The sequence below is a fragment of the Macaca fascicularis genome, chromosome 11 (assembly GCF_037993035.2).
Source record: "Macaca fascicularis isolate 582-1 chromosome 11, T2T-MFA8v1.1".
Taxonomy (NCBI): Eukaryota; Metazoa; Chordata; class Mammalia; order Primates; family Cercopithecidae; genus Macaca; species Macaca fascicularis.
This window is the reverse complement of record NC_088385.1, coordinates 476,264-503,767: the sequence shown is the minus strand read 5'-3', so window position 1 is coordinate 503,767 and position 27,504 is coordinate 476,264. Positions and strand designations below refer to the sequence as shown.

General features: G+C 48.1%; 1 long non-coding RNA gene across 1 annotated transcript in view; it reads right to left on the bottom strand.

The window, feature by feature from the left end:
• Positions 1-27,504, bottom strand: part of LOC135966129 (uncharacterized) — a 43,545-nt gene continuing 16,041 nt past the window's right edge. Inside the window, exon 2 of the long non-coding RNA XR_010579233.2 lies at positions 1-401. This is a non-coding gene — a long non-coding RNA (uncharacterized lncRNA). The remainder of the gene's footprint in view (positions 402-27,504) is intronic.

Sequence of the window (27,504 nt, the reverse complement as noted above, 5' to 3'; positions counted from 1 at the left end):
TTCACATAATTAAAATGATTTTAATTGTTAATTTAATTAAAACATCTCCGTTTTCACAGCATCATGTACCTTGGTACTTTCTCCTTATTGCATTTCCCATCTTCCAGGGCAGGTTTCCTTCCACCCAGGGCAGCAGCGACTCTGGTGTCTCGGGTATTCCCAGGCTTCCGTCAGCCCCTGGGGGGCTTACAGTTCTGCAGCGGTCTCCATCCTCATTAATCTGCATAAGAACATCCTTCCGCAGGGATGTCCTGTGGCCCCGTGGCCACATCTGACGTGCAGCTAAACGCTGGGCGTGTCGCCTGGTGACAGCAGATGACACAACTGTGGGCAAGGTAGCACCTCTGGGCGCCGACACTCTCGATGAGTTTTTTACAAGACCATTCTTTAATGGGTGAACCCTGACAGGAAACACTAAAGATTGTTTTTAACTATTTTTATATCGAGACAAATCTTTGTCAAACGTTCACTCAATGCTAAATGTCACTTCTCCAGCCAACCCCTTTAAGAATACCTAAAACTTAAGACTGGAATGACGCTTTCAAACACATACTCTACTCATGCATTCCCGGGAGCAGAGAGCAGCTTAATGTTTTCACGCTACACAGGCATGAAGTTTGGCGAAGGCATTTTAATATTTTTACCTGAATATTTTAATAAAATCAAAAGATCATTTTCACTCTAATACTCTACTTAGAATCTAATTTTCCATTAAATAAACAGTCAATGTTCAGTAACCCACATGCTGATAAACTTTTGAAAACTTTAGAAAGTATTAAGTATAATCAAAGATTACTTTTAATTTTCGAGCTGGTAAGAGCCTGTGTCAGGGAACAGAGTTGAGATTGAAGAGATAAAAGCACGATGATTTTCTCAAAGAAAAGCGAAATTCGTAAAAGAGACCAGGTGATTATATAAAGAAACACAGAATCCGTTTTCAGAAATGGCAAACATTGACCACAGAACACCAGTGTTGCCCGTGATGAGAGAAACAGTTAAAAGGAAGAATTCACGGTGGCCCAGCATAGATCAGGTGTGGGAGGACAGAGACGTGATGAAATGATCCTCCTTCTAACTTCCCAGAAAGGCACAAATGGCCAGCACTGTAACTGAAGACCACGCAGGCACCAGTGTGAACTCAGACTCCATGGCCAGCACCGTAACTGGAGACCACACGGGCACCAGTGTGAACTTAGACCCGACGGCACCTGCCTGGGCTGCTCCAGCCACCACCAGAACCTGTTCTGCAGCTGAACTGGAAGCTGATTCTGGAAGGAACTGAGGAGCATGAGGACGAGATCCTTCTACCTCAACAGGGATCAATTTTTTAATGATTTCCTTCTTTTAGAAAACTGTTAATAAAATACTTTGTTCTAAAATGACCAGGATTTCAGCAGCCTCTACATTCCTTCATGTCAATCAAAGCTTAGGCACGTGGGTTACTTCACTGTTCGCGACACCCTTTTGAAATAAAACCCGGGGCCGTCTGTGTACCCAAGAGCCTGGGCACTGAACATTCAGACAAAACGTCCAGGGTGAGAATGTTCACGTCCCAGCGGTGCGGTAGAGTGGATGGGGGGAGTTCGAGCCACAGGTGGCCACGCCTCCCCTGCCTCCGGCCAGTGCCCACTGCTCACGCACTCCTTCCTCGGCCCATCCTGAGCCACGGGGCCCTCGCGTAACCAAGGCCACTGCGGTACCTCCAGGAACAAACTGGTTACAGGTGGACTGCTCTCTACGCAACGTACAGATTGTTTTTAAAACTGCTCGTCTCTGGAACTTATCCCAGTAACAGGCTAGATTAAGAAAACTGACTAAAAACAGTAGGAAGAAAAACTCACTCTACCCGTTGAGGCAAGAGAAATGCACACAGCCTCTGAAATAACTGCAGAGGAGTTTTCCTGGGTTAGGTACGCGGTGGGGTGACCCTACCCCATAGCGGGGCGATGGCACATGGTGGGAACCAAGGAACATCTCCGAGTAAATGTAGGAAAATGCACTCAACTCCCAAACAGAGAGAGAAACTGCTTTTTCCCTTAAAAGCTTCTCTCTTTTATTCTCAGAAAGACTCTCTTTGGTGTCTTGACTGCTGAAGGGACAAGCCTGTCATCCCCAGAAAGCAGCCCTGGACAGTCTCCAGATCCTATGGCCCTCAGGCCCACCTTGCCTACTGATGATCCCACATTACGAAACCTAATCATCAGAAAAAGCCTCCCAGTCCGCAGCTCACAAGTGACATTTTATTCAGGGAAATGCTCATAAAAACCTGGGGCTCTGTGTAAACGCTGTCCCCTAGGTACTGAGGCTCCACACAGATGGCACACAGGGAGACAGGCCTCACCCCTTCCTGGTGCCCCATGTCTCTCCTCACATTTTATTACCTGAGTTTTGTGGCGGTTTGTTACTTTTAACCTGACTGTCCAAGGCACCTGCACTAAACTAATTGTCCAGGGCAGATCCACTCATAATGACCATCAGCTCAGAGTTGGAAGTAGCACTGGAGAATGAGGTGGTGTCAGGGCACTATGCTTCCCTGCCCTCTTTTCCAGGGATGCCAAGTAAGTTTCTGCCATGGCTGATGATGTCAGCACTACACTAACATTAGTTCAACGGCAGGCCACCAATTAATACTTAATGAACAATGCCCTTAAGAACAAAACCCCATCTCTGCCAAAAATACAAAAAATTAGCTGGACGTGGTGGTGAGCGCCTATAATCTCAGCTACTGGGGGACTGAGGCAGGAGAATTGTTTGAACCCAGGAGGCAGAGTTTGCAGTGAGCCGAGATTGCACCATTGCACTCCAGCCTGGGCAACAAGAGTGAGACTCCATCTCAAAAAAAAAAAAAAAAAAAAAAAAAAAAAAAAAAGAAAAGAAAGAAAGAAAGAAAGAAACGATTCTCATGACCCTGTCAACATCTTCAGTTTTTCCCAAGGATAGTGTAAAATTATCACACACAACGTAAACCCAATTAGATCAACGTTCTCTCCTCACCAATCCATACCTAAATCCATATTTCAAAATGGTCCCCAATTTTTCACAATTTAAGAAGACTGAGAGGAATAACCATGAATAAGCAAGGTTTACACAGACGTCAGTCTTCCCAACCCTCGCTCAGGAGCTCACCCCAAACTCCTCCTGTGGAATCAGCCCGGATAACAGTTCCTGGTGGCCGCACAAGAACAGAGGGTCCCACGAACCCACGACAGACCCCACCATTCAGCCCCAGGCAGAGGAGGGAGGTGGACGGTCACGAAAGACAGAAAAGCAGGGAACTGTGATTCTTCTGAGTTAATGCAGGTGATTGGGCCAAAAAACAAGGCACATCCACCTGTGAATGGGGTGAGCTCCCAGCTGGCTGTGCAGAGGCTGTAGATATGAAGGAACTCACTTCCCTGCACACTGAAGTGCATCAGCATCTCCACATCGACCGCACCTGGGCTCTGCTCGCCCCTCACAAACTAAGATGACAGTGGCTGCTTCTGGACAGAATGTCAAGGACAGATGGACAGACATCCTGGACAGACACTGTACAGAGACCAGGGGCTGGGAAGGGGGAAGCGGCACAGCCTTGGGGCCAGCAGGGGCGAGGCCAGGAAGCCTCGGTGAAGGCCTGCATCTCCTCATCCAACAGAAGCAGGAGGGGCCACCCAGTGAGGGCTGCAGCTGCGGTGAAGTGGCCAGTGGGACATAGCAGGAGGCCGTGGCCAGCCTTACCCCCAGCTCAGGAGGAGGGGCCCAGCTGCAGGCACTGCCCCGGGAGCCAGAATCCTGAGCCCCCAGGGAAGGTGGGAAATTGCCCCTGGGCACTGGGTGCTCAGGCTGGAGGTGGTGAGACCTCGAGGCCCTGCAGTCGGGGAGGTGAGGGCAGAGATGGCCAAACTGCAGCTCAGTGAAGGGCTTTGTCAGGAAAGTCCCCCAGAGGCTGCCTCACCAGCCAGGGGGAGGTTACTTCCAGCCCAGAGGCTCAACAGGGCCCTCGGTGGTGATGCTTAACCTTGTCCTCTCACAGAGGACCATCGAGACAGAGTCACTCAAACCTCTGCCAAGCTCTGCACCCAAATGAAGCTGTTACCACAGACGCTGAGGCAGGCAGTGCTCATCTCAACTCTGTACAAGTGGTTTATTTAGCCAGTTCTCCAAATTCTTAATGACAAACCACACTAAACGTGTGTTTTCAGTATCACCTATGCTCATAGCTATGTATAAAATAACTATCACAAGGAAAACTAGGTGGTGAACCCAGGAGGAGGAAATCCCCACGACGAGTCGAGAGAACACCAACGGACCGTTGGCTCTTCCCGGCTGAACCCAAGAGCACTTGGCTGGGCTCACTTCCGTTCTAATTTCCAGATTTATTTTTACTTTCCCACATTTTCATTATGAAAATGTTCAAACATATTTAAAAAGTGGAAGAACAGTACAACGAGTGGTCAAGTTTTCTCCACGTGGAGCTCCAACAACTGCTAACATTTCGTTAGATTTGCTTTCTCACTCTCTCTGTAGATCAGACAGAGAGACAGATTTGTTTCTTCTCTGGAGCCACTTGAAGGTGAGAGGCTCCTGCTGCCTCACCGAGTCCTCAGGCACACGTTCCCTAGGAATAAAGGCCCCTCTGCAGCCGCAGTACCATCATCGGCAGACAAGAATGATTTCAGAGCATCGTTGTCCAGGTTATGTTCAGGTAGCACAATCGTTCCGAAAACGTCTTTTCTATCCGGGCCACACACTGTGCTGAGTGACTCTCCTTCCCCGTCTTAGTCAGGGACAGCCTCGCACCCCTTTTATCTGTGATCTTCACTTTTCGAGAAGATCATTGCATTGTCCTGCAGAATATCCCCTACCCCAGAGGCATCTGTTTCTAGGGCCATCATGAAATTCCCTACTATGCACCTCCATTCCCTGTAAACAGGAAGTTTCAGTCTCGAGGCGCGATCACCTTCTGTCAAATGCTTCTCGGCAGCTTGCGGGTGAGGCTGCTGCTTCACGAGGGGCGCGAGCTCCTACTCCTGGTCACTGACGGCACGGCCGCGACCAGCACCACACCCCGAATCAGAAACGTTTGGAGGGGCCGCGGGCAGCCGAGACACCTGGAGGTGCGAACGGCACAGGCGTGGGGCAAGAACAAGGTCAAATCATAACGGAACGTCTGATTCCAGACACTTCCACCTGGGTAAGATGGTGACATCTCCCTAGCAAGTATCTGAAGCCAGAAAGCATGACAGAAAATTCACGACCTGCCTTCGTTCACCCAGGCTGCTCTAACAACACACCACAGGCTGGGCAGGGGCTGGCAAATGACACAAGTTCATTTCTCACAGCTCTCAGTCTCAGTCTCAGGCTGGGAAGTCCATAGTCAAGGCCTGACAGGTTTGCCTGGTGAGGGCTTCCTGGTTCATAGACGGCGCTTCTCACTGGGTCCGCACACCATGGAAGGAGCGAGGGAGCTCTCTGTAGTCCCTTTTTTGAGGGCACAAATCCCATTTATGAGACCCTCACGACCTCCTCACCGCCCAAAGCTCCCCCTCCTAGCACTATCTCCTCGCGGGTGAGGATTCCAACTTGTGAATCTTGGGGAGACACAAACATTACAAAAGCCCATAATTTAATTTTTTTTAAAGGCATTTTTGCTTCTGCAAAGTCTCAAGATAAAATCAAAAGAAAGAGGTCTGAGTCAATCCACACAGTTCTCCCAAAAAGGGAAGTGATCAATTGCCACCACTTTTTATCCGAGACCTGCTGGGTGCCCCGGTCTGCATGACTGATTCTAAAACGCCATCCTCTCCTCTGCCATTCAGAGGTCAGAGTCAGTCCAGAGCTTAACACCAAGGCAGAGCTGACTGAATGACACCAGCTAATCCAGTAAGACAAGCCAAGACTCCTGCCCAAGGCCTAATCCTTCCCCCAGGGAAACGTGGAAGGGCCAGACACCTGGCAGCCCTTCCTTCCTGCTCTAAAGCCCCAGAGACACAGCGCCGGCCAGGTGTGTGCCTGGGGCAATGCACAGTAATGTCAGCGGGGCACCGAGTCTGAGAACATGTTATCAAGTAAAAATGAAAACAAGACTGCTGAGAAAAGTTCATGCTTAATCACCTCTGGGCTAAATTCTAAATACAATGTTATTTCAGAGCTAGGTGGAAGTAATTCCTTAAAAATATATATGAACAGTGACTAGCAACCAGGGTGATAAGTACTCAATATGTGTTTGATGAATAGATGAATTTTTAAAATTTATGAAAAGAGCACGCTCTATTTAGGAGAATTCTATTTAATTGGATGTCCTAACTATACAGTGGTTCCTTCGTGCTGACAGCAGAGTTTGTTTCAGTTAACTCAAAAAATGGTAAGTCACTCTAACAGAAAACCAAAAGGCTTTACAGAGAGTCAAATTATGGTGCCAATTTAACCGTGCATGGCAATTTCACCTTAATATTTAAATTCTCGAAGCACCATACTCAGAAAACAAGACATAACATACATAAATGCATCGACTAAAGCACCATCATCTAGAATTTGACAAAGTTTGACTGTGAGTTTCAAGAAAAGGGCTGATGAGGCCAAGAAGTTCCTTCCCCTCTCCCCTTACCTCCCATTTTGGTGACCAACTTAACGCAGAAAAATTCCTGTTTCAGGTTTGCAGACATTGGAACAATCCTGGTATCTATTCCCCCAAGACACCAACAGGCTGAAGTCTGCAGGGTGCACATATTGAAAAATCACAGGAGCAGTAGAGTGGTGGAAAGAGGTGCCCGTGAAGACGTCATCCTTTCTAAGACAGGGTCTGATTCCGCCTCCGGGCCCTTTTGCAAAAAACCATTGGTACAAATTCACAGCCACCAGGAGGAAACACGCAAAAGACCCCACTGCCCTCCTGGCTTCCCAGAAGGCCTCAGAAGGACGAGACACGGAGCCTGCGTGCAATCCTGGACCCTCCTCCCGGCATTCAGTTTCACAAGTGTCACTTGTTTGACTGACGGAGGTCCCACAATGGGCACAAGGAGACCCGTCAGGTCAAGAGGGTGCTACTCGGCTCATGGTCCACACATGCGGACCTGTCAGGTCAGGATGCCCGGCTCATGGCCCACACATCGGGATGCGTCAGGTCAGGAGGGTGCTGCGCAGCTCTCAGTATCAGCCACATATGCACATTCTCCACTGAAGCCACTGCATGAAACCACTGCATGAAGCCACACTGGAAGCACTTTCTGGCAGGTTTAGGAGGCTCGTGTCCAAGGTCATTAAACACATGGCAAGCTCGCCTTGGAGGCATTTTACTTTGCTTATGACAATGAAGCATTCTCATTGCACTGAATAGAGCACGCTTTCTTGTTCAGTGCCTCGTTGAAATAGGCATTTTGTACCTGTCTTACAGATTACATCAAGGCCCTAATACATTTAGACCCTTGTCTCAGGTACACACAAAGCAGCGGCATCTCTAGAACGTGTTTTGGACCACGGGAGGAAAACAAATCGCAGCATTATCGATTGATGTTGCTTAAAGTGTATTTCCAAATGTTTCTCCCGAGCCCGGCCTGTGTTCACGGCTTCCGCTGACCACACGCCATCTGCTGGGCACTCTGTGCACTTTCTCCCACACCCGCCACGCCTGTGGTCCTGTGCTTATCCCTCCACACGTCCCCACGTGGCTAAATCTCCCACACTCACCACGCCTGTGGGCCTGTGCCTGTCCCTCCAGGCGTCCGCACCTACCACGCGGCTAACGCACACTTCCTACAGGCGGCAAGTGCCTGAACATCCCCATGGCTGGAGGGGCTTTGGGTAGGTTCTACAGAACCCACAGACAGGCATGGCCACCCCGCCCACGGCCACCAGAGGCTTTGCTTTGTCTCTAGAGGTGCCCTTCGATGAGGCGACATGGCAGGTGACCCAGTGTTAGGTAACTAAGACTCAGGAAATCACGGCCGTCTTACCTTTAGAACTCACCTCTCTCCCTAGCACTACATCGCGAAGGGTGGGTCGCCAGAGTTGGGGAAGAGATGCCCAAGGCTCCCTCCTGCCCTGACAAGCTGGGACGCTGCTCCCCTCCGTTGGTTTCTCACCGCACTTCAATAAACTGAGCTCACAGCAAGAGGCGGGCATGGGGTGAGTAGAAACACACAGCAGACCCCGGGTGGGCAGGACGGAGGACGAGGGTGCTCGCGGAGACGAGGGTGTGCCCCAGGAAGAAGGTGCACGCGGGGTAGAGGGTGCGCGCGGGGAAGAGGGTGCACAGGCCCCGAGAACCTGGTGGCAGCAAGGCTGGTCAAGGCTGAACTCCAACAGAGGCAGCAGCAACGGTGTTGGGCAAGTCACAGAGAAAGCATCACCCAGAGGGGCTGCATGAACCAGCAGCGACCCCAACCCAACGTGCTCATCGGACTGGGCACACGCACACGCTGTGGACACGCACACGCTGTGTGAATATGTTCCAATTAACGTGATGTTATGTAATAATTAACAATGTTAACCCCACGACTTCATTACATGGCATCTGGCACATTGAGACTTTTTATTCTGTCTCTCTTCCTATACAAAGAAGTGGAAAATAGGTCCAAGATCATTCACAACAAATTATTGCTAATTGAAAAAAAAAAAAATTCCTACCCTCACCTTGGAGGATCTCAAGGCAACACCTCGTTCTTTGAGGTCATGGTTTGGACGCTCTCAGGATCCCTAGGTGGGTCTGAAACTGCAAGGAATCCCCAAATGGGCAGTTTTGGGGCCAGCACGGATGCCAGCCGTACATCCAGGCAGGTCTTGGCAGGTTGCTCCGTGACTTCGGCTGGGTCACTAACCTTTTCTTGCACTCAGAACCCGCCAGGAACGAGGGCACTGGCCCGCACGTCTCTGCTCCCAAGGCTACATCCCCTATGTTCCACTGCACTCTGGGTTCCATGCCTTAGATCCCAGGCACCTTAAAGTTGACGTTTCCCCACCAGCCCTCATGAAGTTGATACTCAGATAACGTCCTTCCTCTCCCACCTGGTCAGTACCCAGGGAGAAAGGAACACGGGTCTCAGTTTGATTTTCTGCCAGTCCATCGAAAAAACAGCTGGCCAGCAGCACTGGTGCACAGCACTGCCAGGTTACCCGTGACGAAAACAAAGCAAAACGAGATATACTCAAGTCAGCTGCGGCAAGTGCTTCTACATCCCTGCTCCAACAAGGAAAGACAGGAGGCCAGGAGTGTGGCTCACGCCTCTTGTCCTTCCTTGTTGGGTCAGGGGTACAGAAGCATTTTGGGAGACTGAGGCAGGACAAATGCTTGAATTTGAGACCAGCCTGGGCAACACAGCAAGACCCATCTCTACAAAAAAAAAAAAAAAAATTAGCCAGGTATGGTATCATGCCTGTAGTCCCAGATACTCAGGGGGCTGAGGTGAGAGGATCACCTGAGTCCAGGAGGCGGAGGTTGCAGGGAGCCAAGATTGCACCACTGCACTCCAGCCTGGGCATCAGGGTGAGACCCTGTATCAAAAAAAAGAAAAAAGAAAAAACAAAAAAACATAAGAAATACAGGAGACCACTAATAATTCCAAATAGCGCCTGCTAATTTGAAATCTTTTCCAGATATGGTGAAGGAAATCATTTTTCTTCCTACGCCCATTCTAAGGAAACGTTTCTATTTTTCTGCTATACAATTTGGTAACCTGCCATTTCAGATCCTGGCCTCTTTAAGCAGGACTTGCTGGAGTGCCAGCAAAGCAGTGCTCTGAAACCTCAGCATCCTCAGGCCCACCTGGAGGGCAGGTGAGATGCTGGGCCTCCACCTCCAAAAGTCACACTGGGGTGGGGCAGATCTGGGGTGAGGCAGGGTTTGCATCTCTAGTCTAGGGCCACACCACCCTAAACACGCCCATCTCATCTAATGCATACCAGAGGGAGAAGCCACGTAGGGCAAGTCACAGAGCAAGCGTCCAGGCACCAGGTCACCGGTTGTCTATTTAAATGCAAACCCGTCAAACAGCTTAAGTCAAACAGGTTCACCCTCCTAACACATTGGCCAACACAGCTAGTGATAAATATCACTGCTGTTAGACATTCTGCTCACTGATGACCAGAGCAATGGCCTGAAACATCAAAGCTGAAGGGTGTGTGCTGTGGTCAGAGCTCTGCACACCCCCATCCCAGGCCATCTCACACGGGTGCCTTCACTGGCACCGGGGTCTCACAGACCAGCTCCACGCTCACACTTACTGGGACGCAACCACCCTTTCAGCCCTTCATGCATCTGTACCCTATAGCAGTGTTCAAGGGAGGCTAATTTAAGTAAGAAATGTAATACGGACATCTGTGAACTCTTCCTCCATATCCACTGAGTGGCCATCCAGAAACAGAAATATTAAAAAGAAAAAGAAGATTTAAGAGTCAAACACAGGGCCGGGTGCAGTGGCCCATGCCTGTAATCTCAGCATTTTGGGAGACCAAGGCGGGCGGATCACATGGGGCCAACAGTTTAAGACCAGCCGACCAACATGGCAAAATCCTGTCTCTACTAAAAATACAAAAATCAGCCAGGCATGGTGGCACATGCCTGTAATCCCAACTACTAGGGGGGCAGAGGCAAGAGAATTGCTCGAACTGAAAGGCGGAGGTTGCAGTGAGCCTAGATCATGACACTGCACTTCAATCTGGACGACAGAGCAAGACTCCGTCTCAAAAAAACAAAAACAAGCCAGGCACGGTGGTTCACGCCTGCAATCCCAGCACTTCTGGAGGCCTAGGCGGGTGGATCACAATGTCAGGAGATCGAGACCATCCTGCTTAACACTGAAACCCCGTCTCTACTAAAAATACAAAAAATTTAGCAGGGCGTGGTGCGGGCACCTGTAGTCACAGCTACTCGGGAGGCTGGGGCAGGAGAATGGTGTGAACACGGGAGGCGGAGCTTTCAGTGAGCCTGGATCGCGCCACTGCACTCCAGCCTGGGTGACAGAGAGAGACTCCATCTCAAAAAAAATAACAACAACAACAACAAGAAGAAAAACACAGAAACTCGTGGAACAAGCCCTTGCCCCACTCCATGTCAGCTGTGCTGTGCCACCCGGGAGCATGCAAAGCTCAAAGAGTCATCCACCTGCCTTGCGTAAATGATGTCAATACTCGAATCACAGAGACTCAGATTCCCTAGCCCTCGCCATGTGCATGTCACTCACAAGCAGGCATGAGGACCCCCGCAATTCACAGGGAATCCCTCTGGCCATCTGATGACCATCCATTCATAAATAAAAAGCATTAATTCCAGCTGGGTTGCAGAGGTGTACACATCAATACTTGTTACTGTTCACAAATGTTCCACTTGAGGATGGAGTGACGTTACAGAATTGGGAAGAACTTCACAGACATACGAGGGGTGCATTTAAGGAAAAAGTGTAAGGAAAAGGTGAGAAAATGGAATACGCTAACCTCTGTCTTTTCATCACCTTCTAAATCTTATGATTCCAGTTCTGTTCATTCTGCAGTGAAAAATAACAAGTGATTCACATTCAGACACAAGGTGGCTTAGGAAACTGTGGCTGTTTTACAAAGATGAAACAATTTAGAAGATCAGGATTCCATGAACGTACTTACTTAAAGAGAGAAGAGACTGGGAGTTACACATCAACTTACCAAGGCTGTCCCGAAGTCCAGGAGCCCCTTAGGAGAACAGAGAATGTGCAGCCTCCACAGACCAATGCAGGTGGCTGGGCCCAAGAGTGGGGACGGGGAGGCTGCAGGAGGCTTGCAGAGGGAGCTGTACCGCCAGCCACTCGCAGAAATTCCTAATTAAACTCTGACAGCAACTCTGTTTAGTGAATTGTCTCCTGGTCACTAAGAAGAGTGAAGCTGTTGAAAGCCTGCAGCCAACCCTCTGGATAACAGTTGAGATGTATTTTAGAGAAGGAAATGATCCTGTCACAATCCCAGTCCTGCCCACAGCTGCAAGCACGTCCTGGGAGTGCGGCTTCTTGCTCTGTCAGCACCAGAGCCCACCGTAGAGCCACACGGGTTCTGCCCGACGTTCCCACTTCAGGGAGTCTGGGCAGGTGCAGCTGAAACACCCAGGGGGCAACCCCCACCCTCACTTCTCAAAAGTACATGCAGAGGCAGACAGAATGAAACACGGCCCCCAAACCTCAGATGTACGGTTCAGCAACACGGCCCACCATAGAGCCACATGGGCTTTGCCCGACGCCCCCAATTCACAGAGTCTGGGCAGGTCCAGCTGAAACAGCACCTGGGGGGCAACCTCCAACCCCACTTCTCAAAAGTACATGCAGAGGCAGACAGAATAAAACACGACCCTCGAGACCCAGACATAAAGTTTGGCACGGGCATCTGTGAAACAAGAACAAAAGTCGCATGGGAAAGTGAGCACAAAAATGAAAAAAATAACAGAATTACAGTGAAGATGGATGAGATGGGGAGGATTGCGAGGAAGTTGAGAAAGGGACTGAGGACCTGAAGGGGGACATAAGGGCTGGACATTCCCGACAAGGTAACAAACACACCTCTGGATGAGGTGGGACATCATCTTCATTATGGAAATAAAGGGGAAAAGCCTGAAAACATCAGTTTCCTACCAAGAAGCAAAAATCAAACTGGCTTCAGACTTCTCCTCTACAACACTGGGTTCCAAAAGATGAGGATGTGGCATCCGTGGGGTCTTGAGGGAGAGCTGGCACAAACGTCCCAGAGCTGCCCTCTCCAGAAGCAGCTGAAACAGCCTCAGATCCAGCAAACTCTTGTCTTGAAAAATCTATCAGAGTACACCCCCTTATCAAAGGGATGCATGGCTGCAGGGGTTGTGGTGTAAGGCAATTTAGAAATCTTACTCCGTGCAGACCATAAACTTGGGAGGCTGCTGGTCACACCCTGGGAGGACCTCAGCCAGCGGGAAGCCCTGTGCCTCCTCTCTGCTCCATCTCTAATGCCAAGAAACATTTTACGCATAAAATTACGTTATTTCCAATTTGTTAAATTGTATATATTAAGTCCATAAAGAGACCAAGAAAATGTATAAAAACATTGGTGACTTCACGGTGGTATTATAATTAATTTTTAAACAAAACATGTTGTCTAAATTTTCCAGACTGAAAAAATACTCCTTTTAGCAAGAAAGGTGCTTTTAAAGTCACCATAAACAATTATATATCCATCCTACAAACGTGGCCTTAAAATAAAAAGTGAAGAGCAAAAACAGCAGAAGGAAGTGCATGAATATGTTGATAACGTTTATCTCTGAATGGGGGGGGGCTGTTTTGACTTCCATTTCCTTATGTTTGAAGTGTCACCTCTGTAATGTAATAATAGAGCAAACACCATAGTTGAGGAAACACTGCTGCCCACTAGGACATAAACCAAGTCTCCTCCACAATGCTGCGACCCCAACCTCTGATTTTATCTTTTAAATCAGCTAGGTTTTCTCCCCTAAAAAGAAGCATATTGTATCATTACTCTTTAAAGTTAGGTGACTTAACAGGCATACAGACTTAAACACCTTCTGGAAAGGTGATGTGTCAAGTTTAACTAAGATTTCTTTTGTTCTGAAAAGAGCAGGGGCACGTTCCCAGGTGAGGGGACTCCAGGAAACACTGGCTGTGTTCGATGGGCCCTCACCTGGAGAAACAAGCGCTCGACGCCTCCACTCTCCACCCGGACTCAGCAGGAAAGGGGTGCAGAGCTGAAGACAGACTCGTCTATAGAAACCCCAAGGGCTGTTTCCAGGAGCTACTCACTGTCCCGTGCCGCTGCACCCTGCCCCCCTGTGCAGATACCGGAGCTGCTGTCCAGCCTTTCCCAGGCTCTCCACGCCTCCTTCCACCCCACGTCAACCTGCACCACCCAACTCCCCACCGTCTCTTACTGACCACCGGCCTCAATTCCCGCATAGCCTGGAAACTGCAAAGCTGCCTGGCAGCAAGAGGGGACGGGCAGCGAACGCACCAGCCAGGTGGCACCTGCTCCCACCAGACTGCAGGGTCACAGCGCCTGCCTCATGGAGCCGTTGTTATGCACAACTACACTGGGAAATCAATGCAGCTTTAGCTTTACTTTGGTGCTAAATTAACTTTATAACACTTGGTTATAACATACATTAATTTTTACAGCAATTACTAAAATAACAACTCATAATGCATTCATTTACCATATTCAGAAAAGCAACTGAAAAACCAAACACACCGTAGAATTTTATAGGACTGTAGTAGCTTTTGTTAGGTTGTCACATTATTTTAAGCTCAAAATTAAAGTAATTAAATCTGTGACTCTCAACTGGGGGAGGTGGGCACACACAGAGAGGGGAAGTTAAAATACTTTTTTTCTTCCAAACCTCACACAGACCCACTCGGCTGGTCATTTCCATTGCTGGAATTATGTCCTGTTCCTTAGGTTAAAAACAACTGCCTTTATGCCTATTAAAAATAATGTTTCTTCCTTTCCTGAGTGATTGTGAAATGAGCCATGGTGGCAAGGTAGGCACGAACAGAGGGAAACTGAGTCCATGTCCACATTTGATGGTGGGCAAGAACAGAAGGAAATTGGGTCCACACCCACATTTGATGGTGGGTGAGAACAGAAGGTAACTAGGTCCACATCTATATTTGATGGTGGGCAAGAACAGAGGGAAACTGAATCCGTGCCCACATTTGATGGTGGGCAAGAACAGAGGGAAAGTGTGTCCAAGTCCACATTTGATGGTTAGCAAGAACAGGGGGAAGCTGGGTCCACGTCCACATTTGATGGTGGGAGAGAACGGGGGAAACTGGGTCCACGTCCACGTTTGATGATGGGCGAGAACACTGGGAAACTGGGTCAAGGTCCACATTTGATGATGGGCGAGACCAGGGGGAAACTGAGTCCACGTCCACATTTGATGGTGGGAGAGAACAGGGGAAAACTCGGTCCACGTCCACATTTGATGGTGGCTTTTAATGCACTGCAGCCTGTGTCCCCTTGACCTTCACGAATTTTCAGGTAGTAAGAAAGCAATTTTTCTTACTGGAAAGGAGAAAACTAAGTGGCTGCAAAGTAATATAATTTCCTTAAAGCAAAACAACAGAGAACCAACTTTGACTTTTTCCACATTACCCAGTAATTCTAAGACTAAGGGTTTTGTCATGTTACAGCAAATGCCGTTCATTAGGGGGAAATTGGAAGTCAGAACAGTGTGTGCTATTCAAATTCTCAATGAATAATTAACTCAAATGGGTTCAGAGTGCTACAAAATGAAATTAATTTGTTTTTAGTTTAACCCCAAATCCCCAATCCCTTGCCAAATGATCCGCTATGTATCCTACATAAAGGACAGGGTCTTTCTGGCAGAAAACCATTAAAAGTTTTTATTTGCAGTAAGAGAAGCATGCCTTCTTATCAAACAGGTGCATGGCCCCCTTGCGGGAGGGTCACCCATCACCTGCATCCCCGTGTGTCACGGTGTTGCCGCACACCATTAACGCATCAAAATGGAAAAGGAAATGTAAGCAGTGTTTGCTGTCCAAAGTTCACGTCAACAACTCCTTATTATGAAGGCACTTCTGAGCCTTTCCTCCTGCATCTGGGAGCTGCCAGCAACCCAGTTCCAGGAGAGAAAATAGCTCGACACCTCCTGCAGCCCATGGAGTCCTCTTGTTGGGACAAGGTCCCCCCAGGAGAGAGGAGCCCCCAGCAGGGTCAACACTGGAGGTCCTGGGGGTGGGTGGTGCTGGGGAGGCCATGCGGGGAGGGCTGTTCCCTGTTCCCTTCCCCTCAGGAGACAGCTGGCCCAAGGTGACACAGCACCGGATGGGATTTCAGGGTCAGGGACCACGGAGCCCGGGGCTGTGGACCACACCAGCCCACGGCCACTGTATGCCCCAGACCAACACGAGAAGAGTGCAGACCAACAACATCTTCGTCTACAGTAGGTGTCACGGTTATCGTTCCTAAGAGAGTCCACGGCCACTTCTACCAGGTGCCCTCCACTCTTCCCCTGCCCCAGCTGGTCCCCCTGTGACAGCCGTGTCTCTGAGAACGGGGTGTGGAGCCATGGGGAAAACACAAAATAAACCACCTGCTACTAGAAACAGCCTCGCTGTGCTCAGGGAGCCGGTCCCGGGGCCAGCCTCGCTGTCCTCAAGGAGTCGATCCCGGGGCCAGCCTCGCTGGACTCAGGGAGTCGGTTCCAGGACCCCATGGACACCAAATCCAGGCACATTCAAGCCCCACAGGTGGACCTGCCGAACCTGCGTGTACAAAGAGTCGGCCCTCCGACACGCGTTTCACATGGCAGGAACGCTGTATTTTCTGCGTGTACAAAGAATCAGCCCGCCAACATGCGTTTCACGTGGCAGAACACTGTATTTTCTCCCTGAGTTTGGTTGAAAAAATCCACCTATAAGTTGACCCGCAAAGCTCAAGCTTGTGTTGGACAAGAGTCAACTGTATGCAATTGACACTGATTCCTACCAACAATATCCAAATCTTATCATGACCAGCACGATAAAGAGAATGAGCAAAATTTAAAAACTAAAGCAGAGTGTTTTCCTGCTAGTTGGCGCACTGCGTATCCCCTGTGGGAAAGACCACACTGGCTGCTGACCAAACTCCATCGGCCTCTTCCTCCGCCCTGAGGGCATCTTCCTCCATCCTGACAGCAGCCTGGGCTTACCTCAGTCCCAGGGCGGGGGAGGAGGACGCACTGTGCACCCTCCCAGCTCTCCTCCGCCCCTTCCCTCAGGCTGGCCCATGAGCAGCCTGGACAGTCAGGTGCTCAGGACACCGAGCTGCCCCTCCTCGGCCCACAGCCTCAGGCCACCTGTCTCATCTGTGACTGAGAAACAGCTGCAGCTGGAGGCGGGAGGCGGGACATGCTGGGATCTACCCATGGCCAGGCCGAGCTGCTCTGATCACTCAAGCTTCACTTTCATCACTTGCTCTACCAAATAAACTAGAATAAAATATGCCACTTCCTCCTTTGCACACACTCCCAAGCCTCCCATCCCACTTCCCGGCGCTGACACCATAAGAACACTTTCTGCGCCTTTCCAGGTATTTTCTATCCTCCTCAAGCACAGAACCACATTCAGAGTGAATTTTTTTTTTTTTTTAACAGAAATGGCACCAGGGCAGATAATGTTTTTTTGTACCATTTCTTTAGTTTCTTGGGCATTTTCCGCACCAGGACAGATGGGCTCTGCTCTCCTTCCTCCCCACCGAAAGCTGCCTCATAGCAGCCACACACAGAGCCGTAAGCCCTCGCAAGACTGTGGGTGTCTCGGGGTGCCCCACGTCCCCAAACACCAAGGGGTCACAGATCCACACTGTCCAACAACACTTCAGACATGGCCTCGAGCCTGGGAACCCTGCTGGCCAGCCCAGGCCAGCAACAGAATAGAGGTGTGAGAGGTAACATTTGCACTTCTTTAAAAAAAAAAAAAAGGCAGATATTCCGTGCCACATTTAAAATGATCATGGCGGCCAGGCACAGTGGCTCATGTGTGTAATGTCAGCACTTTGGGAGGCCAAGGTTGGCAGATCCCTTGAGGTCAGGAGTTCAAGACCAGCCTGGCCAACACGGTGAGACCCCTGTCTCTACTAAAAATACAAAAATTAGCTGGGCATGGTGGCAGGCACATGTAATCCCAGCTACTTGGGAGGCTGAGACACAAGATTCTCTTGAACCCTGGAAGCAGAGGTTACAGTGAACTGAAATTATGCCACTGCAATCCAGCCTGGGTGACAGAACAAGATTCTGTCTCAAAAATAAAAATAATAAATAATAACAAAAGAAAAAATATATATGCATTCCTAGTCCCTTGGAGCTGCAGCAACAAAGCTGGTGATATATTTTGGGTGTTTCTAATCAATGTTTTCCATGAGCTACACTGCAAGTCTCAACCTTGACCCTGCTACAATAATCATCTATTACAAATTAAAACAAGAGCCATAACTCTGTCTCCTACTAAAATATTCTAATTGAGACATGTTAACAGAATACATTTCCTTGGGTGAGAAAGTATCCACCAGGGTGGGGAACAGACGGCCCACCGATTGTGCTGTGGCCCTAACCACCAAGGACTCATGGATCATCCACAGCAAGGCTGGTGACTCAAAAAGAACACTAAATTGCTCTTTGACATTAATTCTTAAACCTTGAGAAACCAAAGTTCTCTTTGTAACAGACTTAAAAAAGGAGGAAGTCAGAAGTAGCTCAGCAGAGATGCACCAACTCTTACCTGGGAGAGATACCCCTTGCTAATCACGTCTGGATTAACGGATGTGCTAAAAGCATCTCTTCCAACAGAGACACAGACTGCAACCAGGAATGCCATGAACACCTTCCCCAGATAACCCAGTCCTGACCCATCCACCCCTCAGGAGGTCCCCAGACAAGTCCCATAAGGAAATGACCCCACAGCAGATTCAGGTGCAGGCAGTGAGGGTAGTGGCGTCAGGGAATTCCGCCGTAAACCTTGGCAGCACGCAGGGAGGTGTACCTAGCTGGACAGGTGAAGTCAAAAGTGCAGGATGATCTGGCCATTCCAAATATGCAGAGCATTCCAATTTTGTTAAAATGAAACCCAGCCTTTGAAAAGGCCCGGACTTCCCACAATGTGTGGTATTTATAGTGTGGAGGGCACTGTAGAGAAGTTATCAGAGGGTTCACGACGGCAAGATCCACGGAGGCTCTGCCATGTGCCAGGCATGAGACAACAATTCACACAAAACACCTCATTTCACCCTACACAGAGTCCACAGACTGCTCCACAGTCTCCCAGGTAAGAGTTGGTGCATCTCTGCTGAGCTACTTCTGACTTCATCCTTTCTCAACTGCTTCATGTTTCACCCTACACAGAGTCCACAGACTGCTCCACATTTCACCCTACACAGAGTCCACAGACTGCCCCACATTTCACCCTACACAGAGTACAGAGACTGCTTCACAGAATACTACCAAAGGGGACCATCAAATGATCCCCAAGAAGTAATGAGCGCCTTAAAAGTAAGAAAGCCAACCTCCTCCCCCTCTCTTAACTCCCTCTCCTCATTTCTGCAGAACCAAAGAAATATGAAGGGCCAGTGACGCCCCACTGAAGAACGCTCTCCTGGTGGTTACACTCTGTACATAGGGAGCACAACACTGCTCCGTGCTGCATGAGGCTACTATTCTATACTACACTAGTACGATCTGTTTGTTCTATTCTATACTATTCCATTCTCTATGATAGAATACTACAGCTTCATTCCATACTATAAAATACTGTACTATCTGTTCTATTCTATTCTATTTTCTTCTATACAGAAAGGAGTTAGCCAGCTTGCTTTAGGCAGACAGTAAGGGAAGGGTCCCAGAGAGCCTCCAGTCCATGTTTTGTGCAGATAGGGGGACTTGCACGGGGGGCTCGCCTAAACATGCTCACAGCAGACTAAGGGTCCCCATGCACACGAGGGAATGGGGTGAAACCACCAGATATTTGCTCCTTAGACAGCGAGCCCAGCCCCATCAGCTTCTATATAAAAGCCCTTGTAGTCAACTGGGAAGGGGGCGACCAGCAACCTGCTCTCAGGACCCCTCTTTTCGCTGAGAGCTTAACTTTTAGCTTAACGAGTTCCACTGCACTCACTCTTCGATGTCCCCGTGCCTGTTTCTTCCTGGTCATGAGACAAGAACCTGGACCCAGCTGAGCTAAAGAGCAAAACTCCTGCATCAGTGCTACAGAACACTATCCTCTCTGTTCTGTGCCATGCGACTCTACTATTCCACACCACACTACGTAATATTAATACTATGCTGTGTGTTCTAATCTAGATTGTATTATGCTATGCAATACTACGTCATTAGTTCAACTGAATACTCTACAATACTATCCCACTTGTTCTATTCTAGACCATGTAATATGATTTTTCCTATTGTATACTATACTACATAATGTTACACTGTTTCTTCTATTCTATGCTACCCTATATAACATTATGCTATTTGTTCTATTCTGCGCTACTCTATATAATTCTATTCTGTTTGTTCCATTCTATACAATACCTTGCATCATTTTACCATGTTCCACGATACAAGAGTAGAGTCAGTTATACTTTCATAATCTCTTTTCCAAGCTCTTACCCAGTAAGAAATGTGATGTTTTACTATGCCTCACATAAAATGCACATTTCATGATAATCAATGCCATTTCCTATGGTTGTAGGATTCTGTCTCTATGATTCTACTGATACGGCTTCTTTGGGCTTTTCTTTAAGTCATTTGCAGTGTCTGGTTTCCTAGTGAAAAGATGACTAAGGTCCCGATAAGATCCTACAAAACCAGCATTCACACAGGCTCACCTGTGTGCACTCTGCTGGACTCCGTGTTGAAGGAGTGACAGGAAGACAGACGGCTGTCGGTGGATGGGAGGCAACAAGCACAGAGTAGATTCCAGAACTGAGACAGGTACCAAGGCTCTGGCACAGCTGAGGGTCAATCCCAATTCTAGCCTCTCACAGAAAGGCAGAGGAGACTTAGCACAAAGAGCACAGAACTTTGCTTTAATAAAGCAAATGCTTACCATCCACTGTGAGGAGCTCAAGGAGAAATGGCAGTAGGCTCTACTAATAACTACTGCTTTAAAAAATGGAAGGGAGAAGGTACCTTTTCACATGGGCCATGTGGAAAGTTGGCTGAACCTGCCGCTGGACCTGACACTGGACCTGCCGCTGGACCTGCCCCAGGACCTGCCCCTGGACCTGCCGCTGGACCTCTTCCTGGACCTGATGCTGGACCTACCGCTGGACCTGATGCTGGACCTGACGCTGGACCTGCCCTTGGACCTGCCACTCGGTCTGCTATTGGACTGCTAACAAATGCTGCAGATTTTTATGGAGAGAAAAGTACAATGCTTCTGAGAGCAGCTGTCCCAGCTCTGGGAAGCCGGCAGAAAAAGGGAGCAGCAGAGACGCTGGTATCATTCAGTGGGCAGAGTCAATGACCCTCCTCTAAGTCCAGCAAAGCTCAACCTGCATGTCTGCAACTAGAAATACCAATCATAAGCCAGACCTCCTGGCAAATACCATTGACCCGCTGTAATTCTGTGTGGTGTATTATGTCCCATGTACAGGAAATCATTCACAAAGCCTTTAACCAGGAAGTACTAACATGACTTTTAATGCAATATAACAGCTTTGCACCCATTTAACATATATTTAACCCCAGTGGTATATTTAAATATATATTTTATAGAACATCAGGCATGTTTACCTAATGGCTCGAACTTTCACAATGTCTCTCTCCCTGAGAGGACAGCGGAGGATCCCACGCACTGTCTCCAGGAACATGCCCCTCCCAGAGAGGATTCACAAATCAAATGTGCACATGCATGCATGCACAGACACATATCACACACACACATACACATGGACACGCACACCTACATGCAATACATACATTCACACATGCACACACATTCACATAATCACATAATACCACCACATAACACATGCATACACATACACACAACACTCAAACACACACGCACAAACATACAACACTCAAACACACACGCACAAGCATACACACAACACTCAAACACACATGCATATACGTACACATTCTGACACACATACATATGTAAATGCGTAGACATAACTTGCACAAATATACATGTATAACTATATACACATGAGCATCCATTCATGCCTACTTGCACATATGTGCAGTCGTGCCTAAACATGTAACACATGCACACACATACATGCAACACAAATACACATGCACACATATACACATGCATGCACATGTACATTACACGCAAAGGCACACATACATGCACAACACATATACATGCAATATACACTTTCATACACATAAATGCAAACACACATACTTATATACATCCCTCAAAGACCCCATTATTCAATTCTAAACAAAGTGGTTTATCCCCCAAATGTACCTTCCCGTAATTAATAAGCTCTACTGCACATTTCTTGTTTCAAATAATGAGGTCTCACACACAGCACACACACATTTATACTCCAATACGTGTGAACATATAAATAGAAATAGGCACATGGGCACGAAGACCCTCTTCTGTAAAGGTATTCTCAAACTTGAACTGAACGAATTCTGCTAATTATAGTCAGAGTCAGCAAAGATATATATTTGACCTCGGAATGAATATACTCGTTCTTTTCGTTACCCCTGGCAACAGCAAGAATGTAAAACAGAGTAGTGCGATACCATGTCACTTATTCAATCCCACTTCCTGGGATCTGACCCACTTGGAATAGCGTTTCTGTCTGAGTGATTTCCTTCTGACTGAAATCATGAGATAATTCCTTCTCTTCCTGCTTTCTCTTTCCCAGGCCTTTTCACTGCCCTTTCATCATCTCGGAAACTAAATCATACTTGTCAAAATGGAACGCAAAGAAACAGCCTTAGGAGAGAATCCCACAATGGAATGGACCCAAGAGAGGAAAAAATATTCTTTTTGAAAATGTACAAAAGGAAAAGTCAAGAGGCCTGGGTTCCCTCTCATGACAGAAACAGACGTCAGCATAGCAGGTCGCTCAGCACAGTTCAGCTCTGTGTATGAAACAGAGATTCTAGTCCTTGTCCCTGTTTCAAGTTCTGTGTATGAAACAGATTCTAGCCCTTGTCCCTGTTTCATGATGTTGCAGTGAAGGTAACAAAACAGACAAAGGGCACAGGCTGCAGAAAAGGATTTTAAAAGGATGACTTTTAAAATGTGAGCCTGCTTTTCAAGGGCACAATGAGGACATTTTCAAGTATATTAAAGCTGATTTATAAGAGATGGGTATAAAGACTCTACAAGGTCATTAGACTTTAGACTTACAAAGAAAACAAATCACATTCTCCTAGCATCACCAGTCAGGTGTTCCACAAATACTAAGAATAGCCACTGCAACGGGGTCCACTATGAGGGGTCAAAACATAACCCATGAAGCATGGCCGAGAGCTCCTATAACCTGATTTCTAGGAATCTAATTTTAAACATCCTCACAGCTAGCACATCACAAAAATACAGAGCTCCAAATGCTGTAACACAAGTGCTAACAACACCTAGCCAAAAATATACGAGGCATTTCAGGCAAAAATCCCAGAATCAGAAGAACACAAGTTTTCTAAGTTCTTCAAAAGCCGGTGCTGGTTGAGGCTCTTCTGCAGACTTCAACAAAAGACACGCTAGAATTAGCCATTGGCGGTAACCCTGAGTCAACACGCACAGTGTTCGGAAAAGCACAAGGCCTGCTCCGGCTTGAGACCCTGGGAACTTTCTCTGGACCGCACCGAGTGGACGACTTTGAGAACTCAAAATAACCAACAACCAGTCCATGAACAGGGAAAGAAGACTGCAGCCTCCCTGGGGACCTGGCTCCATGCCTGCCACCTTTCTTCCGGATACCTTTGCCCTTCCTGGCTCCCTCCTCCACCTGGAGATGCTCTGGGTTCAGACCCCTCTCCAGTTGTGTCTCGGTCCACAGCTGGCTACCTGTGTGAAGCACCAGGCCTTGAAGGACCATCTCCACCTGCTTCCTGCACTCACTTCCCACCCACTTCCACCATGACACCCAGGCTCTGGCTGCTCTCAGGGATCAGGGCCGCCAGGCTCCCCTCACAGGCTCCAACTGGAGTCCTGCCCCCTGGTTTTCAGCAACACTTGGGACTTTCTCCTGGAAACTCTCGGCTCTGGGCTTTCGTGAACTGCGCCATCCAGCTCTTCTCTGGACTCTAAGCAGGGCCTTTTCTGGGTCTTCCAACCCTTCCTCCATTTCCAAATGTGGGCTTTCCTTTGGCCTCCTCTCTCCAGACATGCACGCCTCACACTCTGGCTACTTGACCTGCACTTCTACCTAAGAGGCTCCCAAATGCTCCCTGCTCCAGATTTTCCCCAAGCCTCCTCCTGTATTTCCAAACTTGCAGCTTGCAGTGGTGTCTCTAAGTATTTCTGAGTCAGGTCCACACTTGCTTCTCCTGATTTCCGGCAAAGCGCAACGGCGACCTCGGGGTGCAGACTCGCAGCTTCATCCGCCTTCCTGTACTCCCTCTTCCCCTCCTGACCCAGGCACCGAATTGCTCAGCTCACTGGCTGCCTTCTATCCTCCTCCGGCCACGGCGAGTGCCCTGCATGAGCCTGCCCTGTCACCCCCCGGCTCCACGGCATGCCGCACATCAGAGACACGATTCTCTCCGAAACCCTCAGTGGTTCCCTAGTATCCCACAGGTAAGGACTTCCACATTCTGGCCCCAATCTAACTTTCTGGCCTCAGATATGCACATGCATATTTTATCTATGCAAAGAGAGTACAGGTCTCACACCCGCTCTCATTCCTGGGCTCCTAGCTCCTCTTAAAGGTGCTGTATGAGGTACCTATGCACTTTCCAAACACTAACTGAATATGCGCTTGGAGAACACTTACTTGATAATTTTGTGGCATTGTCGGATAACGTGGACAAAGTGAGAACTACGCAGGTGTGTGGATGCTGCCTTGCCCAGACCTCACTTACCCAGACACTCCCAGATGCTCAAGGTGACCAGCCCTATTGGTGCACAGGCAGGCACAGGCTGCACCCCCACAGCTGGGCCCCACGAGCTGAACTATAATTACGAAGCTGCTGTTTGCTCCTAAATCTGTTTATGCTGGTGCATTTGTTACACATTACTGAAACCAATAAAGTATGACTCCAAAGAGTGAATAATTGTATGAAAACTAAGTTGGATGCCTTTCAAAGACTTAATATAGGGGAATTTTTTTTTTCATTTTAATCTTTTTAAAATGGCTATCAAATTAGGTGTGAGCAAAAAATATATACAATGTTTGAGGAAATAATTTTTAACGGTTTCATATCTAACATACCTTGCTTCTCTTGTGTTGCCTATTCTCTTCTAGAAGAATAAAAACTGTGGCAGGCCTGCGATGGCTGTGGTTGAGGAAAGAGGCCACAGCCACAGCCAGCAGAACCATGCTCAGCAGCAGCCTAGCCCCGCGTGGAAGAGGCGTGAACACCCTCGGGAGAGGTGGATGTGCACTAACGGTTCCCAGCTCTGACCTCTTTGATAAACTGAATGCAGTGATTGGTTTTATCTGAACGTCAGACAAAAGGGTGTCTACGTCCAGGAAAGACTCTAAACACTCTGGACGCTGCTGGGGCAGATGGTGACCTTGACCCAGTGATACCACTCTCCAGTGGGCAGTCAACCCAGTCTCCTAATCGTAAAGGACATTCATAGCAACACTACGAAAAAGAAACACTACTGTTCTGACCCAGAAAAGTGAAATTTAAAACATAAAATGCACAGGTTCTAACTAAGAGGCAGACAGACCGGGCACGGTGGCTCACGCCTGTAATCCCAACCCCTTGGAAGGCCAAGGCGGGTGGATCACTTGAGGTCACGAGTTCGAGACCAGCCTGGTCAACATGGTGAAACCCCATCTCTACTAAAAATGCAAAAATTACCCGGATGTGGTGGCGGGCACCTGTAATCCCAGCTACCTAGGAGGCTGAAGCAGGAGAATTGCTTGAACCTGGGAGGTGGAGGTTGCAGTGAGCCAAGATCACACCACCGCACTCTAGCCTGGGCAACTCCTTCTCAAAAAAAAATAACGTAAAATAAAATAAAAGGCAGACAAACAAAGGAGATTTCCTATGATCTTAAAAACAGAAGTATTTGTTTCACAGCGTGGATAATTGAAGATCTGCATAGAAATCACCTAGGGTCCCGCCTTCCCTCACAACAGACTGGGATAGAGGGAAGGAGGGCAGGAGGTGGGCCCCTTGTCCACGAGAGCCTCCTCCCACCCCATCCCCTTCCTCAGGAGGGCAGCCTGCCCAGTGCAGGCTCCCTTCTCCCCAGGTAAGACCCTGGCGTCTCTACAGGAACACCCACCTCCCTTCCCTGCAATCCACTCCAGCTGCTCACGGCCAGTCAAGGGGGGCGCTCTTCAGGGAGGAGCAAACGGTTTCGAGGACAGCCTGAACTCCAACGTCCCAGGTGTGGCTTGCCAGGAAGCACAGAGGAAGGATGCAGGTCCCGAGAAGGAGGAGGCGCAGGAGGACGATGAGAGAGAAGAGAGAGAGACAAGAGAGGCAGACTGCCCAGCGGGGGGCTGAGCACAGGACCTGGCTGAGGCCTCCTGGGGAGGGGCAGAGGCAAACTGGCTGCTGCTTCTAGGCTGCTCGGGAAGATACAAGCTCGAAGGGGCTGCAAGGCAGGACTCACTGAGGAGCAGTCATGTGGATGCCCCGCCTCTCACATGGCACACACTGAAAACATGCAACTCACATGCAACACAACACAACACGCATGTACAATGTGCTTATACAACACTGACAACACACACTGCACACAAACACACACAACCTATACAACACATACCCAATACATGCAACTCACAACACAATGTGCATTTATAACACACTCATACGACACATAACCAATACATGCAACTCACAACACACATGTGCGTACAACACACTCATACACACATACAGCACACGTAAGTTACATACAACACAACACGCATGAACAATGCACTCATACAGCACACACAACACACAACTCACATACAACATGCACATGCAACACACTCATACAACACACAACACTCATACAACACACAACACACGTAACTCACAACACAACATGCACACACAACACTCATACAACATACATACAATACATGCAACTCACAACATACACATACAACACACTCATACAGCTCACGTACAACACATGCAACTCACGTTCAACACAACATGCACGTACAACACACTCGTACAACACAACACTCATACAATGTACACACAATACATGCAACTCACAACACAACATACACATACAATACACTCATACAACACATACAACACATGCAACTCACGCACAACACAGCATGCACGTACAACACACTCATACAACATATAACACATACAACATACACACAACACACGCAACTCAACACAAATACATGTACAATTCACTCACAACACACAACACTCATACAACACACAACACATGCAACACATAAACACATGTACAACACACTGATACAACACACAACACTCATACATCACACACAATACATGCAACTCATATACGACATACACATACACACATACAACACACAACACTCATACAACATACAAAGCATGCAACTCACAAATACACGCACAACACACTCATACAACACACAACACTCAAACATACAATAAGTGCAACTCAACACAATATGCACATACAACACACATACAACCCATGTAACTCACATACAACACAACACACTCATACAACACATTCATACAACACACACTATACAGATTCTAAGTATGAAATAGAAAACAGCACACGCACAGTTTCTAAATTCGATGAAAACTTTTTTCAAGAAAGTCGTCCAACATTCAAACTGGTACCATGTCCTCATTTTCAGCTGCTGTTCAGATTCAAGCATTTTTATCATCTACTCTATGAATTATAATAATACAGCATAAACCCATTTTTCATTTTACACCCACTTTGCCGTGGGGTACTCCAAAACAGGGGC